The 17,704-nt window shown below is 47.2% G+C and overlaps 1 long non-coding RNA gene across 1 annotated transcript in view; it reads left to right on the forward strand.

Moving 5' to 3' along the window:
* LOC125907301 (uncharacterized) overlaps positions 1-16,493 on the forward strand; it is a 35,746-nt gene extending 19,253 nt beyond the window's left edge. The window contains exon 3 of the long non-coding RNA XR_007452583.1: positions 16,444-16,493. This is a non-coding gene — a long non-coding RNA (uncharacterized LOC125907301). The remainder of the gene's footprint in view (positions 1-16,443) is intronic.
* The last annotated feature ends 1,211 nt before the right edge of the window (positions 16,494-17,704 follow it).

Raw genomic sequence — 17,704 nt, forward strand, 5'->3', positions numbered from 1 at the left:
CTAACTCTCATTCTGTTCTCTTTCAAAGTTTAGAGCTAAATCTGCTTATTGGTAATAAATTTTCAGAACCCGCTTGATCCAGACCTAATCCCCAGCTGCGGTACACGTGAAGCGGTGTTGAAGCGGCTCCACTCCAAAGAACGGAACAAAATCTCTGTAAATATTTTACAACAACATGTCACATCGCTAATCCTACTCCTAGCGTGTCTTGTAATGTTTTCTTTTGGATTGGTTTGTTGGTCCGTTTTCTTAAAATAAATATTGCTGGGTGGCCAGTATTAGCTGCGACACGGGCGCGCTGCCGATTTGCTTCACCGAGACCCGGCAGCTGCTAAGAAGAGAAAAAATCATAATTGATTGTTTTTAAGTGAATTATTATAAACCATTCAGAAAAAGAATTCAACTTTTTTGAACTAAATCACGCACCCTTCAGGATTAAAGTTAAAATCATGCCTTTTACCACCCCATCTGGAAGCGATGGCAACTTCAGCTCGAATATTTTTTCTCGTAAATGATGTACAAATCGGGCACAAAAACAGGAAAAAAGCATGCTCATTGCAATTGCCGTCCGTTTATTTGCACTTATGATTCCACTTTGCATTGAATGTGCGTACGCAGTTTTTTGCGTTCCTTCTCTGCGTTGTTTTAATTATTTCTGCTGATTCGTTCGTCAAACCGATCGCTATCAGGCCCGCTTTGCGGTCGCAAAGCTATCGTCATTTTAATTGTCACTAGGATGCGGCGCAGGGCGCGGCTTGGCTGCAGTTGAAGCGTCCTGTGTTTTTTGCTTCTGTCCTCACGTCGCCCTCTGTGCGGCGTATCCTCTCACACATCGCAACGCCGGGATCGGGATCACTTTAGCCGCCCTTTGTTGTGGTCATTTATGATAATGATTTTAACACGTCATCACTGGCGCGGTTCGGCCGGAACTGAACACCACCGCAGTGTCACCACCGCATACACGGCTCCGGGGCGCGCGTGCACGCGTTTGCATTTCGGTTTTGAGTTCAACCAAACGAGGCACATACACACCGCGTGCAGCGTGGCTTATGTTAAACGCAAAGCTCTCCGGGCCGGCCTTCCGCCGACGGATAGAGGCGGCCCATAATTACTGTCATTAAAATAAAAATTATTCGAACACCTCCGAACCCTCGAACCACGCTTTTTACTCGACGTTTCATGTCCATTTGGCTGTTCGGGGCGCTTTTTTCACTCTATTCTGTTTGCTAACGTGCAGCTGCAGCTGCTGGCAGTCAGAGGTGAAAAACTAGCAGTAAGACGGAAAACGTAAGGGAAAAGTTGTGCCGGCAGGGATGTGGCGTTGGTAGGTGATAAAATGAATGATGAAGGTTGACCACTTCCACATTGGTCGATAGTGGGCGATGGCATAATTATTATTCTGTTTCGAAATCAAAGCGACGCACTTTTTCCATCCATTTGTCAATTAAAGCTGCAAGGTTTCCGTTTTTTCTACAAAGCAGTTTAATAATAGTTTTATTGTGCTACAAATAGTTCAAAGAAAACAGCTTTGTGGAGCTGATGATCGTAAAATGTTGCTTTATGGTAGATTGATCACGTCCACAAACTGGTAATGAGCTGTTGATTGTCGTTTAATCACCTTCTTCTATTTGTCTTAAATATAAGTTTTAATCTCTCTTTTCCAATGCTTTCTACCAGCCAAATTACTCGTCCGCTCATCCACATGATAGATGTGGGAATCGAAACCCAAACAACACACGCACTACATTAATCGCTTAGAGCTGCCGGCACCCGTTTGAACCTGGCGAATCGGTAGCAATCGAAAGTGGCGCCACTTAGTCAAAATAGAAAAAAAACTTCCTTCGCGAAAGTTCATCACCCCGCTGATATGTCAGCGTTTTTTAATTTATATTTTACGATGGCACAAACTAGAACGCCGAAGGTCATGCGTTTGTCGGTGCAAAATTCCAAAAACAGATTAAAATACCGTTCAAATGATGTGATGTGTTCCCTCCACGGGGTGTGGAGCAGCATAAACCCCCTAAAGAGGGGATAAGAGGCTATGGCTTATCGTGGCGCCGTTTGTTTGCGCCCACGTGGCATCGGTAGCCGATAAGGGCAAATAATGAAAATGGATTATCAATTTATTAAATATTTAATTAAAACTTTTGTCATCGAGCCACCGCCTCGTGCCGGTGGCTGGTGGGTCATAGAAAAAGAAATTGAGAAAAGTGGGCATGAAGCACGTGCTTATGCTGGCGTCTAACTCCGTGCTATGCCTTGTGCAAAGAACCTCCCCGCAAAGTGTAAGGAAATATTCGCTAATGTTTCACACCGTTGCTTATGGGACGGATTCGAGAATGGAAGAGTTTGACTGTGTGCAGGACAACTGCTGCAATACTTCGCGTTCGGGCTTTATTGGATTCCTGCGCGTAATCAATTAAAAGATTATTTGCTGCAGGAAGCGTAAACGGTCCTCGTCCCGTCTTCGAACCCCGTAGCGAGGAGGCAGTGGTAGAAAAAGAATTGCTAACGTATTGCCTTCAATCCACTCCAGCCCGAAATGGGTAAGAAGAAGGGGCTTTTGAGAAATCGATTAGAATCACCCGCAAATGGGGAACGATTACGGAAATCGCGATTAGTCCGCTTTCGCTAGCTGACTTCTTCGTTTAGGGGCTACGGGACAGGCGACGGATTACGTTCATCCCTCCCTGACCTCCTGACTCCCCGTCCTGAAAGGCTCACAAAGATCGTGAAGTGACTGCACACTTTCAGCGGCAACATCATTATCGACCGGCGACCCACGATAAGTGAAAGACGCGAAAAGAATTTGCGTGCAAAAGCATAAGGAAGGCGGACCGGTTTCGCGTCCGATCGGAGAGTGTTTGTGTGTGTGGTTCTCTTTTTATATTCATCATGTTCGTCATCGATGTTGAAAGCCGCTGTGTCGATCGGGTTTAAAAATGTGGGTCAGCATTGCTGCTGATGCAAAGTTGATGATCTTCCAAAAAATCGTGACAGAGTGCCCGTACGTGTGTGTATGTGTGTGTACCATGCCTGGGTGCCGATGGGAATCTATACAGACGTTAGACCCACGGGGCCTTAAAGACGTTTCATCCAGCGGTGCAGGAATGTTGAAATCGTTTCAATTGTTTTATTCGCAGATTGGATTGAACCGATCGAAATAGTTTTGGAAGTAGATTGGCCATTAGATTAGCTAATCTTTTAACTCTGATCAAAACGCCCTCTCCACCAAGCGAGCTGACCTGGTTGACCCTTTGCGGGTTAGCGGTGTGGGACGAAAACGAGATTCAATTTTCGATGAGCATGAGTTTTACGATCGGCCGTTTATGATTGGAATCGGATTTGAAAGGTGATGTAAGTGTGGAAGAAACTTCATTTGAATCGTTGCACGCGTGGGTCTTCGAGCGAGAACAAGCATAGCGAGTTGGGAGTCACTCGCTTAGAGACCGTTTTTTGACAGTTCTATATGCTTGTCTGTCATAAAGAGTGACACTTTATTGTCTTCTCTCACTGGGATGCATCAGAATGTTGAGTTCTGTGGTTGCCTACTCAATTCCATCTTGAAGCTTATTATCATTTTAATCTTTCTTCGGAAGAAGGGCAGCTCGATTAAGTAGACGCTTCTCTACAGAAGTTGTTTAGGGGCATAGTGGCTAATCAAGCATGTAATCCAACTAGAGACCACACAAGAAGCGTTGTAATAAAACTAAGCTTTACTGAAACCTTTTGATCGAACAGGTTTGTTCTTTAATTTCTTAAAGCCTCTGTTTCTATTAAGACTGCTCACTGCAAGCTCAACTCCCTTAGCCCGGTACACCTCTCAACCGTTCAGAAGGCTCAACCGGTTCGAATGGAACTCGCTGCTTCCCTTTAGTGGCGAAAACGTCGCGAATGATCGATCAAGATAAGCGATCAAGAATTATTAATATCTCATTAAGCGACCACTGATAGGGATGATTCCATTCAATTTGCAGAGAACTACTACCACGCGCTGTACCAGGGTGTTCGTTGGGATAGAGTTATGCTCGCCGGGTTGTCTATCCTTGACTAACCTTAAATTCACCATCTACCAGGAAGTCCAGGCAAAAGGCGCTCCGAGAAGAGTGGATGAAAACCAGCCAGCCAGCCAGCCAGCCAGCCAGCCAGCCTGACCGAAAGAAAGTTCCGATGTTCTCGAGACGCACTAATTGGACCATCTGTGGAAAGTCGATGGTCGACGGGCGCATCCTCCTCCGGGAAGATCTTGCTAGTGTAGGCCTTTTTTGGCGTCGGTGGGAACTGACATCGTTAGCTCGATTCGTCCCGAACTTCACATGGCAGCTTAGGTTGGAACGGGTCCCTTGGGTTTGCTCTACTCCCGGGGAATCCCACCAACAAACAGGGTAGAACCAAGGCAAGGCAGACAGACAGGGTTGATTTGCATGTCAACCGGTTGGCCGGGCCGGGCGCAGGTTCCGGACGCTGGTTCGTTCGCCTACCGGAGTTCTGCGAAACAGCGTTTGTTTTGATTCGCAGCACAAGACGCTGTGCTTGTTAGTCTTAATTGTTTTCCAATTAGACGAACTCTGCTCTCGGTAATGGACGGGCAACTCGGTTACCATCTCTATGGGAGAGATTTTCATCCGCTTTTTTTTCTTACAGCTTTGGAGAAAAGGCGAGATGATAGCAGCCAACATAATCGAACGATAATTGATTGTTGATGCGTGTTGGAATGTAAGGAACGCATGGTGGAATGTTTTTCTTTCGTGTGACGCAGTGTCTGGGATGGTTCTCCAAAAAAACGTTCCAGATATTGCTAAAAAAGTGTCCTAAACACTTTCAAAATGGCATGCAAACTTATTCAGATTCATCAAACGCCTCATAAATCTGACAAAAATCACACAAAACGGGTCATCATCTGGATTGAGCGTTTGGTTAGTTGGTGTGTCCAAAACACAAAACACAAAAAAGCTCACAAAACGCGGACCACCAGCTTGACAAGCACCCAAGGATGGCCAGATTCTGTGTCCGATGGAAAGCCATCATTCGACGCAGCAGCAGACGCCCAACAAACGCCCAATGCCGCCTGCTAGCGAACGCTTACCATTCGGAAATATGATTTACAACCATTTCCCAGTCCTGAGGCTCGGATGGTACGATCCGGTCATCTGGACAACACTGGACACTGGAGAGCAAGAACGAACAAAAAAAAAAAAAAAAGAGGACAGAAAAAGAGAAAGAAAGAAAGGAAAAAAGGATGCACGTAGCCAATCGATCCGCTCGGGGGACTGTCGGGGTATTAATATCTATTAAATAAATCATCATAAAAACGAAGTCAAAAAGGTTATACTTCTCTCTCTCTCTCTCTCTCTCTCTCTCTCTCTCTCTTGTGTGGGTTTCGTGCCTGTCATGTCCCCGTGGCCGTTCACCGCTCCAGATGGCATCGAGCGTCGGCTCGCGTGTCCGGGCGAGTCGGTGGAATACATAAAAAAGGGATAAATATTTGATGGAAAGGTATTTTTTCATTACTTTCTGCTGCTGCTGCTGCTGTTGCCTGCTTTCGTGGTCCGTGCATTGGTCCCACTGGCAGCAGCCCGCCGGTGGACGCATTCGGCGGAAAATAGATGGATAGATGGTCGATGACTTTCTGTCGCTTTTATCTTTGCCGTTTCTCGCTCTCTCTCTCTCTCTCGCTCTCTCTCTCTCTCTCTCTCTCTCTCTTGGATGGAACGTTTGATGGCTCCTGGAGGGGTTGGGAACGGGCCCATTCCCCGGGTGGGAAGTTAGCCCGGTCCTTATGGATGCTTAATTCCTGAATAGATTAGAGCAAGTGGGCACTATCGAGGACGAGCGTAGGAAAGTGGCCGGACGGCTTACTTCCTTGTGCCCTTGTGTTCGTTTCGGTTTCGGTACAGGGCAAAACCGGACAGGATGGATATTAGATGATGGAAGTGGGATTGAATTGGATCTTGTGTGTGTGTTGTCGCCAATCGAGAAACGTGCACACCATCGTTCTTTGGGGGCAAGTTGAGCTTTGAGCTTCCACAAGTGATCGGACATTTGACCTGGGTTAGAGTGAAGCAATTTGTGGGATGAATGCAAAAATACACTCTCCCTTTCTCTTCACGTACATGTTTGTGTTGTTTGTAAATTTTGATGGTTGTCTTTTGCGTGCTTTTTTCCGCAAAAAAACAACATAAGAGAAGAATAAAGAGCAATTAAAAGATGCGTTTTTTGCAGGCCTGTGTTAGCATACAAAATTACCATTAATAAAAATTATTGTTACCATACCAATCTTCGGTACGTTTCCCTTTGAAGTTCAATCAGGCAAGGCAAATTTTTGCAATCAAATAAAACCACTCGCCGCAGGACGTCGCAGCAGAACAGGCCGCAATCCTTTCCCGAAGCCTCCAAAACCAAAGATAAACGCGTCCACGCTGCATTAGCGATGCTTTCACTGGTGCATTTCTCATTCTTTCTCTCTCTCTCTCTTCTCTTCTCTTACACTCTCAGCGTCTCCGTCTGTCCTTCCGATGCGGACACGGTCGGTACTGTCATTTATAAAAATTATCTTACATCGCCCTCATAAAAGCTTCTGCACATCCCTGCTAACCCTTTTTCGTGCTCTTCCCTTCCGGTAGCGGGCGGTATGTTGGCTCGGGCCAACAAACCCCCGAAACGGAGTGAAAGGTGTGGTAAAGGAGAAGTAAATACCAGCACCACCAGGTCGCTTCTTTTTCGCTCTATCATCCCACTGACCTCACGGGAGCTCTTTGGCGCGCTTGTGCATTGCCAACCTGAAGCGTGGTAACCGTCAGAACGATGCGTCACCCTGACGGCGTACCCGCACGGCAAGCGAACCCGAGGTCTGGTCGAGGTGATAAGAAATGTAAATACGGAACGAAATTTAATTTGTGTAATTCAAACATACTCACACCAACACCAACGGGACCGCCACCACGACCAGCAGCAGCAGGTTCATTAGGGCTTTGCGTGAGGGCGTGCGGGAAATCGTGCGTACCGAAGGGCGCACTTTTCGCCAGCGGCTTATCACCGCGTTCCCGCGTGCAACTCAGGCTCTGGGCATGGGCATGGTCGTAGAAACTACGACTGTACCTGATGAAAGTGCAGGCATCAGCTGCGGGTGTGTGTAACCGTTTGCCACGGTACACGGTCACACGGACGGTGGCGTTTTGGGTTTTATTTCATCTCGGTTGAAGCGAACTGCAGCATCTCGCCCTCTGCCAGCCTCACAGCTGTTCGCAGTTAAGAGAAATTATGTGTTATTATCTGAGCGTTCTTGTCTTCTTTTTCTTCTGCGGCTGTCCCGTGTTTTTGTGGGTTTGGCCGATCTATCTGGCTTCGGGGAGGGGAGCGTTTGTTCTTTCGCGTTCAAATTCCACCCCGCGGCACCCTGCGTAGCTTGGTGTGTTTGTGTTTTTTGGACGCCGTGTGGACGTGTCTGTAGTACGGATTATTGCCGCATGCTTGGTTCCCTTTTTGCCCTTCTCTCTGTCTCTGTCACGGCGTACGGCAGCATCTTTGCGGCAGAAGCGTATGTTTACTCCGCGTATTTTGAAGGAGAAGTACCTGGAAGCAAAGTCGTCGGTGGTTCTGGTGAGATTGCCGGGACAACAAGCTTTACCGCTTTGCTTCGCGTGAATAAGATTGAGAGCGATATGCTCTATTGACGGTTTGCAATTTGTTCGTTCGTTCGAGGAGGAAAGGATCGAGTGTCGTGTACTTACCCATTTTTCTCAGTTTTATTACTTTATTGCTGACTTGCTTTCGGTTACCCTTCGCATAGCTGCAAATCATTTTTATGCTTGCTCTGTGCAAGAGCTGGCTGATTGTTTCTTAAACAAACAAACCCTTCAATCTTGGGTAAATTAATTTAGAACACCTGCAGCTGAATTACTTACCCCTTTTTTGTCTACTAGACCCTCCAGGTATCATAAGTATCTATCATCCCGCTTTTCTTCCTCGCTTGAACGAAATCGAAAGGATAAGCTTGATTAGACACTTCGCCAAAACTCAGGCAGTTGCATTCGGCTGTGTTATCCTTTTATGCCTCTCTTATCCAAAAAACATCTCACACCAACAAAAGGGATGACAGTGAGCAAAATAGGAAGAGAAAACCCTAACATTTTATTGCACAGCCAAAGCTTAGCCTTTAAGCAATCCCGACAAATCCACTGAAAGAAAAGAAGGAAAAAGCCAAAACCCCCGAGGGGCGGGAGCGGGTGCGGGTGCGATAAATGAACGATGAAGATAAAGTTGCCAAGGGTCTGTGTGCCGATTGTTAAACGGCAGCCAAGGTTTGGTTCCTGGGTCTCAAGTGGGTAGCGTTTAGCATTTTAGCAAAGCCACACACACACACATACCCGGCACGGTGTGAGAATCTTTCCGAATGCATCTCCGATCCCCTGGAGTGGAGTGGTGGTCTCTTTTCTCTTTTCTTTTGCTTTTCCGCCCGATTCGAGCCTCGAGGCCGTCGAGGGAAGAAAGTTTGAGTGGTTGAAATTGTTTGCGGTTTTGGGTCAAATCCCGAAAACCCTTCGCAAAGGATTCGGAAAGTGGATTAGGAGAGGCTGCACTCACTGTCTCTATTTCTCTCTCTTTCTCTCTGTTATCGTCTTAAGGCCTCATACAACATACACAAACACACAGAAGCATGCGAGTGGATGAATGTGCTCTGTTATGTTTGTTTGTTTGTTAATTTGCTGCTTAATACTTTAAGAACTTTTGAGCCGGTAAAGCTGCCGAAGTTGCTCGCATGGAATGGTGTGAAATGTTTGTTTATTTGTCCGGTGTTTGCAAATCATCGCTAGCTTGCTGCTTCTTCGAACGGATTGCGAAACGGGGGTAAAAAAGGTAGCTACGGGCTTTAAGGTTTCAAAGCAAGGTTCAAACGTGAGGCTCCATGCCTGTGCTGCCTGTAGTGTGTCCGTAATAACCTTCATGAGCATTAGTGTTTTATAAAATCAATGCCTGAATGCATGATGGAAGTCTCCACACTTCCTAGTCCAGCTCTGTCTGGAAGTTACCGAAAAGCAATTTAAGTTTTAAAGCCAGTTTTAAAAGCGCAAAAGTTTTATCTCGCACCGTACCATCAGCCATCGTGGTAGCGTCTGCTTTAAAACGCCCTGTCTCGGTTCAACCCTCGGCCTCCAATTACTTACTATCGGCCAATTTAATTTCCTACCGAAAATTTACAACTCCCTGCAGTCGCCCGTGCCGTTCCGTTCCTCCCCACGGGGAGATGCACTTGCCTCCACAGCACACGCTGGTGGTGGTGGTGGTGGTGGTGAGTGGGCTGCTAAACTTTAGCTTTCCCGTATCCATATCAGGGAACCATTCATCAAAATCCGTGCCGGGGCTTGGGTGTGCTGCACTTGCCGAAGGGATGTGTGTGCGAGAGGGAAGGGTCTCGGTGGTAGGAAATGGAAGCAAGTAAATAGTGCGCTAGTGTAGGATAAATTAATTAAAACGTTTGCAATCCACCAACTCCCTTCCTTTTTCACACAAACCTGCACAACAGCTGCACTTTACCTGCACGAGGGCGGCGCTGTAGAGTGGCGCTGTTGTAACGTATCTAGCAGGTTTTGTTTTGGACGGTATGTTGTCCCTACACCACTGTACTGGTCCGTGTTTCTTTGCTCCTATTTTTTCCCCTTTCGCTGTGAGTGTGTGTGTGTGTGTAATTCATGCTATGTTTTAGCTAGTGTTTTTAGCTTGTTGTTATGTTGTGTCCATGGTTGATCCTTTGGAGCTTCTCCGAGCTTTTTCTGTGCTGAGAGCTGTCTGTTGATGTAGCTGGGCATGTGTGTATGTGTAAGTGTGTGTTTGTGTTTTATTTTTTCTCACTTGTTTTTCCTTCTCATTTAACATACAAACATGGAGCATTGAGCTGCACGAGCTGCTAAAGTGTTACCCACTCCGGCACCCATGCTCGTCCTGATTCGTTCCTCACCTCGATGCACACGACCTTGCTCTGGATGCACCGGGAGTAGCTTCTGGAGGAAAAAAGAAGGCAAAAGTTTTGGTATGCTGTTTGTGCGAGAACGTGTGCCTGGTAGAAGCGCACTCTGTGGAACAGCATACATCACAAAACCTCGTGCAGGAGTTCATTTAGCACTTGTGAAGTGGATTGAGGCGTCGGTGGCGCAGAAGCCAGAAGACATCTCGTGAGATAACTCACACACCGACGCGTAGCGCATCCGGACGGGTAATTCAGCATCAATACTTGAAGCCCGATCTCGGAAAAGGAGCAGAAACTAGGAGATGGTAGTATCTAGTTCTTGAGTAGCGCAACCTCATCTCATCTCAAACGAGCCCACGAGTTGAGAGGTGGAAAAAGGACCTCGACCAGTGCAACTCGTGTGCAGTTTCTCATTTACAGTTTGCAATTTTAATTAAATAATTTTGAAGTTTCGAAGCCTGCAGCTATTTTTCGCCTCCCTTCCCCCCTCATTTTGCCAAACGATGTATGAATTTTATGTGCGGAAAGTGGGCGCGAGTGCGCGCGCGTGAACGTCCGGGATCTTGCCTATCTTGTCTCGATCTATCCCATACCGCGCTGTATCACGCGCGGGTTCGTAAAGAGGCATCGGGTTAAGAGTCCGAGTTGGGCTAGTTTTGGGGCCATGGCGAGCTTTACTGTGAGGTTGGGGAAAGGAGGGAGAAGCCAATCAGCACTGTGAGGTACGTGTGCGGATGGTGGATTAGCAGTGATGGTAGGCAGGCAGGCTCACTAGCGCCCGATCAGGCCCTTCCCGGGTGCGACTCTCGGGCCCGTTTTCCAACTTTCGGCTAGCTGTGGCTAGAACCTTCGCCGCAAGAGTCCTTCATTATCTTCGTTTCGTTTTTTGGGCACGTCAGCATCAGCATCGCAGAGTTGCAGGCTCCTTCGCCCCTCCTCCAGGATGCTCCCGCCGTTGCTGACGTGGCACAATACACTACTGCCAGGGGGTTTTCCGGTACTACTTCAATTATCGTCGAAGTAGTAGGCAACACAGCGCACGGCTGGATGCCTTTTCCATCCTTCACCCGATGGCATTCGGTGTCTGCGCGTGTGTGTGTGTGTGTGTACGTGTGCATTCATTTGTAAAGTGCAGCTGCAGTTGTGCCGAATTGCAACCGGAGATGGTACTCTCTTTCCTGCTGGATGGATGCTAAAGAACCGTCCGAACCGTTGGATTCTTCCCTTCTCTTTGTGTGTGTGTGTGTATATGTAACATGACCAGCGTAGAGTTTTGCGTTTTTGGATACCGATGGCTTTGCGGGGAAGAAAACACCAACGGAAGAAGAACACAGAGCCGCCTGCACACAGCGTTGCTATTTATCCAATTATCCTCCCAGCTTCTCCGTGGACATGTAGGATGCAATTGAATTTTCGCCCACATCCCAGTGTCCGCATGTGGGTGGGAAGTAGGTGGGAATTAGACGGCAAAATTTGGGTACCGCGAACCCGATGCCCCGAGATTGTGGCTTTCCCCGGGAAGAGTGTGCCTCGGTGTCTACATCTACACGCAGAAGTTATCAAACCGACCGAAACCGTCTCTGGGGGATGTTTGCGTGTGTGTGTGTGTGTGTGTGTGTGTGTGTGTGTGTGTGTGTGTGTGTGTGTCCAGGGCGTGTTGCTCCGGGTTGCTGATGCACGTTCCGATGGCAGCAGGTTGTTGAGTGAAAATTGAATTCCTTTGTGACCGAGAGTGATGGGGAGGGTTTTTTGCTGGGAGGTGGGAAGGTGGGCCATCGAAAGCGATGGGAGATCCCATTTGGCAACCGTTGTTGCATTGAAGTTGCTATCTTTTGTGGAGGCTAGGAAGCAAGGTAGGATAAACTTTGGAACTTACACACATATACGAGCCGTTGGGCCCGAAAGGTGAACCGTTTTCGCAGAACGGCAGCACGAGCACTGGTGGTGGTGGTGGTGGTGGTTTACTGGAGTTTGTTAATTATCGTGGAAATAAACTTCCGACGAAGATTTCACATCTTGATTGACTGGCCAGGCACTAATGAATCTCAAATCCGGTTGTCCTGAGCTACCGATAATGACCATAATGAAGGAGAGAAGGGAGTTCTGCTGCTCCAGAGGAGCCACGTTGCTTTGGATCTCTTTAAACGCTAAAACAACACACGGTTGAAGTGTTTAATATCGTTGTCTGTTGGGGTTTGGCTGGTTTTATTCTTTTCCCCTACAGGAAAAGCGCAGAGTTTGACCCGCAACTTTCATGAGGTGGGTGTAAGCATAGGTCCTTTCCGTTTCTGAGCCATCCACTCTGTTACTCACCCTCCCCAATACAAACAGATAGCAAAACAACCCCCAAAACAGCACCTTCGTGAGCGTCCCGATAATAATCATAGAGCGCGGTAATAGGTGACTGTATACAATAATTACAGGTGAGGAGGGGCCAAATTCTCTATAATTTACATTTCAAACCTAAAGTGGTGGTTATAGCTATAACAAAAACCGGAGCGATGCCCCAACACCGAAACGAGCTCAGAAGGGGAACTGGAAACTGAAGCGATGGAGGATTGTGCTGAGGTTTGAGCAAAAGGGAAACACGAAAAAGAAAGAAAACTCCGTAGTGGGGAAACGCCCGACGCCTCAGGGCACATGGAAACTATTTGCAGTGGGAGGGAAGCAGGAGGAAGATGCAAAGATGGAATGCTAGGGGTCAGAGTGGAGCGGCTTTAGCTAAGAATGCACAAATTGTTGTGGTCCGGTGGAATAGAGAGCTCGCGTTGGGCACGGGAAGGAACGTTTGGGAAGTTTTTGCAGGTTTCAGATCGTTTCTACTCTAAAAAAAGATGTAAGTTGATATTATTTATGATAATAAATCCTATTATGGCTGATGTAATTAACTTCATTGCTTGAAGTGTTTAGGACAGGTTATGCAAAATGACTTAAATAAGATAATGAAATAGTCATCTTCCTCTTTTGTGTGCCATAGAAAGAGCAAACTTGTTCCATAAATAGTCATTCCCGGGTGATCTTTGAACTATTTCCTTTAATATAGTTCGAGCTAGTAAGATCATCTTTAAGCCGTGGTTCAAAAAAGCATATCAATCCATCCAAGCCTGCACCAGACCGTTCTCGGTTCGCAAAGAATCGATGGCTACGGAACAAATTGCCATGTGCTGGTGCACGGTGCTCGCGGGCTGCATGGTTGTAAAAGCGATGAACCGATAGCCACCTAGACTGGACCGCTGCTAGGCCCGCAGGACATCTCTAATTTCATTCTTCGTGGTCAGTTTTCGCGCATGGTATGGCGTTTCTATTGCAAAGGAGAGATTTTGTACCAAACCAAAGGACCCCTCGGAACAGAAAAAAAGCCACCTGACTCGTGGAGGTTCTGCTGCCTTACCGCGTTGTGTTTTTTCTCTCTCTCTCTCTCTCTCTCTCTCTCTCTCTATCTTATATCCCCGGGGCTAGATTCAACTTTCCCGCACAGAACGTGCCCGTTTAACGGCTCAGAACGAAACTGTGGGTACAAGCCATGCAAAAGGGGTGTACACCATTCCCAAGCGACAGACAGACAGAGCCGCGGTCGGGGGGAAGAACTCGAAAACCCTGGGCTGGTGGATGGTGTTTAAAATTAAATTATATGTCTCACGTAAGCTGAAAATTACAGAGGAAACCGATATTGTCCGAATCTGATCGAGGGCGGTGCGCTTGATTGCGATGTGTCTGTTCCTGTGCGTTGTTTTACTTGCCACGTTCTTGCCTTCTTTTTGGGAGCTGGTGTTGGTGGTGCTAGAGCGGTCCTTAGGGACCTTGGTGGTCGTGGCGGTCCAGGGTGTCGGTGGACAAGCGGGTTTGACTGGTGCTGCAGGGCAGGTGAAACGTGACACGAGATGAGCATCGATCGATGGGAAAGGGATGGGAAAATGAAGGAAAGGAGAACACGCTTTTGCTGTTGGGGCTTTTCTTTTGGTTGCTTCTTTTCGTGACGGATCTAGACGGGAAGGAGCTTGAGTGAGGCTTGAAGGAGCAACCCATCGACGGCATAGAGCATAGAGACGGGCTGTTTTTTTAGACCATGGACGTAGCTTTATTTTATGGTGCATTTTATGTTTCTGGGAAGACAGGCCTTATTTGCATGTAAACGATTTCATAGAACATTGAAGCTATGCCGGCTAGAGTTGGCTAAGCTTTACAGTTTTGACGAAAGACTTTTAGGTCCAAAAACAGTTTGCATTACTTCACACTTTTACTATTTTCAATGAAATCAATTTGATCATCCGAAAACAAACGATCGTGCTGTAGCAATGGCGATCACTTATTCCATTATTAGCACCTCGTCATCGGCACCTTCGATCGGAGCTTCAAAGGCTCCTCCCTAGCCCATCCCAATCAGCATCAATTGAGCTATCATATTTTACGATTATTTCTCGTTTGCAAGACACCAAAGTTGGGGTAAAATGGTTTCTCACACGATTTCTTCGATCAGCTCTGCGTTTCTGCAAGGTGTCGGTACCACAAAAACACGCCTAACCTCGAATGTGTGTTCCCACTGCACACTTTCACTCAAGCTGGCAACCCAAGAGGGGAAGTCGAGCGGGGGTTCCGCCAAGGGTTTGCACTTGCACTTCTGACCGACCGTGTTGTTAACCTTCACACGAACCAGGCGGCATTTGTCGGCATTCGCTTCCAAGCATCGCGCAAGGTTTGGGTTCTTCCGTTTTGCTGCTTCTTCTTGCTGTCCGAGCGCATTCGAGCGCTGTTCTTGAGACACAAAAACGACATGAAAAACATAACAACATCAGCAGAACATGCATGCGCGCATGCATAATGCAGTTTTCCATTGCAAAGCGTGCAGCCGTATGGGGAAAGGAGGGTAAGTCGTGCAAAACGGTGTGCTGTGCTGTTACCGTGAAACCGCAAAGGCTTTCGTGGGCGCCTTGTAAAGGGTTTGTTTCCGCACGTCTTTGCCCCCCCTCCCAGGGGAGAACCATGGAGCGGGAGTGTAACCGACCGGCAAGAATGAATTTCGATTCCGTCAAACGAGGAAGCTCGTTGGTTAATCGCCATTACGCACGCACGAACAGAGCGACGGCCGGTCGTTCGACGGGGTTTTACATACGCATGCACCTTTCCGGGGGCGAGGATGAGGTTGCATTCCCGGTGCAGCCGATGCATGCTGGGGTCGTTTGTCACTTTGGCGCTCGGGCAAGATAGAGGGGCTCGTTGGGTTGGTTGATGGGGCAAGTGGTGGCAAATTTGTGGCGTGGCGTAGCCGGGCGTTTAATAAAGTATGCCATTATCGCGTGTTATGAAACGTTTTATTATCGAATTTAGCTCGTTTGGCGATGGCGTTTGGGTGAAGCGTGTCTGTGTGTGTGTGTGTGTGTGTAGTATGTGGTTGGGTTAGCGTTTTTGCGAAAAGGATGATGCGGACGATACGTTTGGCGCTTCCTGGGAGGTTGTATGGTTGCTGAACTCAGTAGAGGAACGATTTGGTGGTTGTTTTACCATAAGTGGAACCGATCTTGTTCGAGACTTCTCAAAACCTATCATCATTGGAAAGTAGTCAGTCATCATCATTTCGAATCGCGTCATAATGATAAGTGTATCACGTTAGTGTTTTCGCAATTCGGTGGGATCATGATGATGATGCGTGAACATTGCCAGAACATGAGCAAAGGGAAGTTCTTTACCTTTATAGTATTGTTTTAACACCATAAATGTTTTCTCTTTGTATGTACAACAAAATATAAAATAACATTCTCATAAACTTGCACTAACCATCTACCGGAAAGCGAAACTGATTTCACCTGGCAGCAAGATAACGGGGTCCATTCCGCGGGGCCCATTTCACGCTTGAGCCAAATGTGCAGCACGCGATTCATACTTCCCATGTGCAAGGGAAACCACCGTCCTCGTCGTTTCTTGGCCGGAGAAATTCAACGGAGCAAACTGGTGGGAAATGGGTCGAAAACAGCTGATTCGTGTGGTGTCTGGGTGTGTGTTTGTGTGTGGAAAACAGTGTATAAAACGGTTCCGGCTTCGAGTCACGTTCGCACACCTGCAGATTATATTTGACAGCTTTTGCTGTGTGGAAGAGACGACGAAGCAAGTCGTGTTTAACGGGTTAGAAGGTCAAACCGTGGAACGGTTAACGATGGTCGACATTGCCAACTCGGCAAAGATGCGAATAAGTTTGAAATCTTTCTGTGTTTTGGTTTATGGGAAAGATTGAAAGACAAACATAAATTTGTGCTGTTGTTAGCAAAGAACTTTCATCATAAAATCGTTGGAATGCTACAAATGCTTCAATTGGAATTGATATCATTTCGCTTTACTTATCAATGAATGTTTATAAAAGCCAATCGTTGTTGTTTCAAGAGCGCCCTTTTAAGTCAACGAACGATACCGATTGATACGAATTATCTTGTGTGTATGTTCTCAAACCAGGAACTTTAATATCGGTCATTCTTATTTTTTATTTACAGTCCGTCAACAAGCGCGCGGTACAAAATCGGCCTCAACAGCCATAACAGGTAAGCGGTTGGAATCGATTTGAAGTGGCTGACGGTGCCGCCGAGCACCGGCTGGAGACGCATTATTCAAGTGACCCTTCGTGAGAACGACTTGTCCATTCCATTCCCTTTCCGAGCCCCTCACTACTAACTGTCCTGTGTAACACAATCCACATCCACAAAACATTTCCGCAAGGAGCTAGGCACGGAAAAGCCGAGCCGTCGCATGTGCGTGTGGACCCATTAGGACCACGTTGCGATGGTCATCTATAATGCACGGGCGAAACAACCGACAGGGCCACTTGATGATTCGACGCTCCGGACGGTACCATCTTCATCGCCGAAGGACATCACACACACATACAACGACACCGACATTACACACAAAGCTCAACTAATCATCGAGATAATGGGCCCTAATTGAACGAGTGGCCTGCGCTTCTGGACAGGCTTGACCACGACCCATGTTTCCCGGGGTATGATTAACAATTAATCTTATTTGCTAATGAATGATTGACCATTTTGTTTCCGTGCGGATGGACAACTTGGAACTGTTTCGGTCCTTTGGACGGGGGTACGGGTTTCCGATTGCGATTCTAGCTAATCGTGCGGATGTGAAGCGGCGCAGTCATGAAAGAGGTACGATTGAAGCATAGACAAAAGCGTCACAGAGCTCTTAGCCGGAGGGGGACAAATGCAGACAGCTATTACTGGAGTAGAGCTGTCCTGGAGCTGGAATGAAGCTAGATGGAGCCGTTCAGTGGTGGACCTAACCTTGAAAGACATTTTCATAAAGTTGTCATTGCGTGGATCGTAATGGTAATGGTTCGTGGACAAATGAAGTGGAAGTTTGACGTCCACAACGGGCTGTCAATCGTCGAGGAGTCTTTAATCCATTGACTTGTTGAGAGCATCCCCTAATGGATTCACCCCGTAGCTGCATCTCTTCAGCTGCGCTACGTGGTCAACGCCCGTCCCTTGAAAAAAGTGACCAACAAAGCCGATAAAACCCATCGTACCAGCAGGACTCGCAGCGTGTGAGCGTTTTATCTAGCTATCTACATCTCGCATCTTTATGTACCCCCTCAGCCCAAACAAGATAATTCCCGCTGCGCTGCGGAAAAGCGGAAGCAATCTTGGGTGTGTGTGTGTATGTGTGTGGGTTAGAAAATCCAGCAAATCACGCTCGTCTACAAATCCAACCGCTAATCGTTCTCATCATTCATAATTGTTC

The sequence above is a fragment of the Anopheles coluzzii genome, chromosome 3, assembly GCF_943734685.1.
Source record: "Anopheles coluzzii chromosome 3, AcolN3, whole genome shotgun sequence".
Lineage (NCBI taxonomy): Eukaryota > Metazoa > Arthropoda > Insecta > Diptera > Culicidae > Anopheles > Anopheles coluzzii.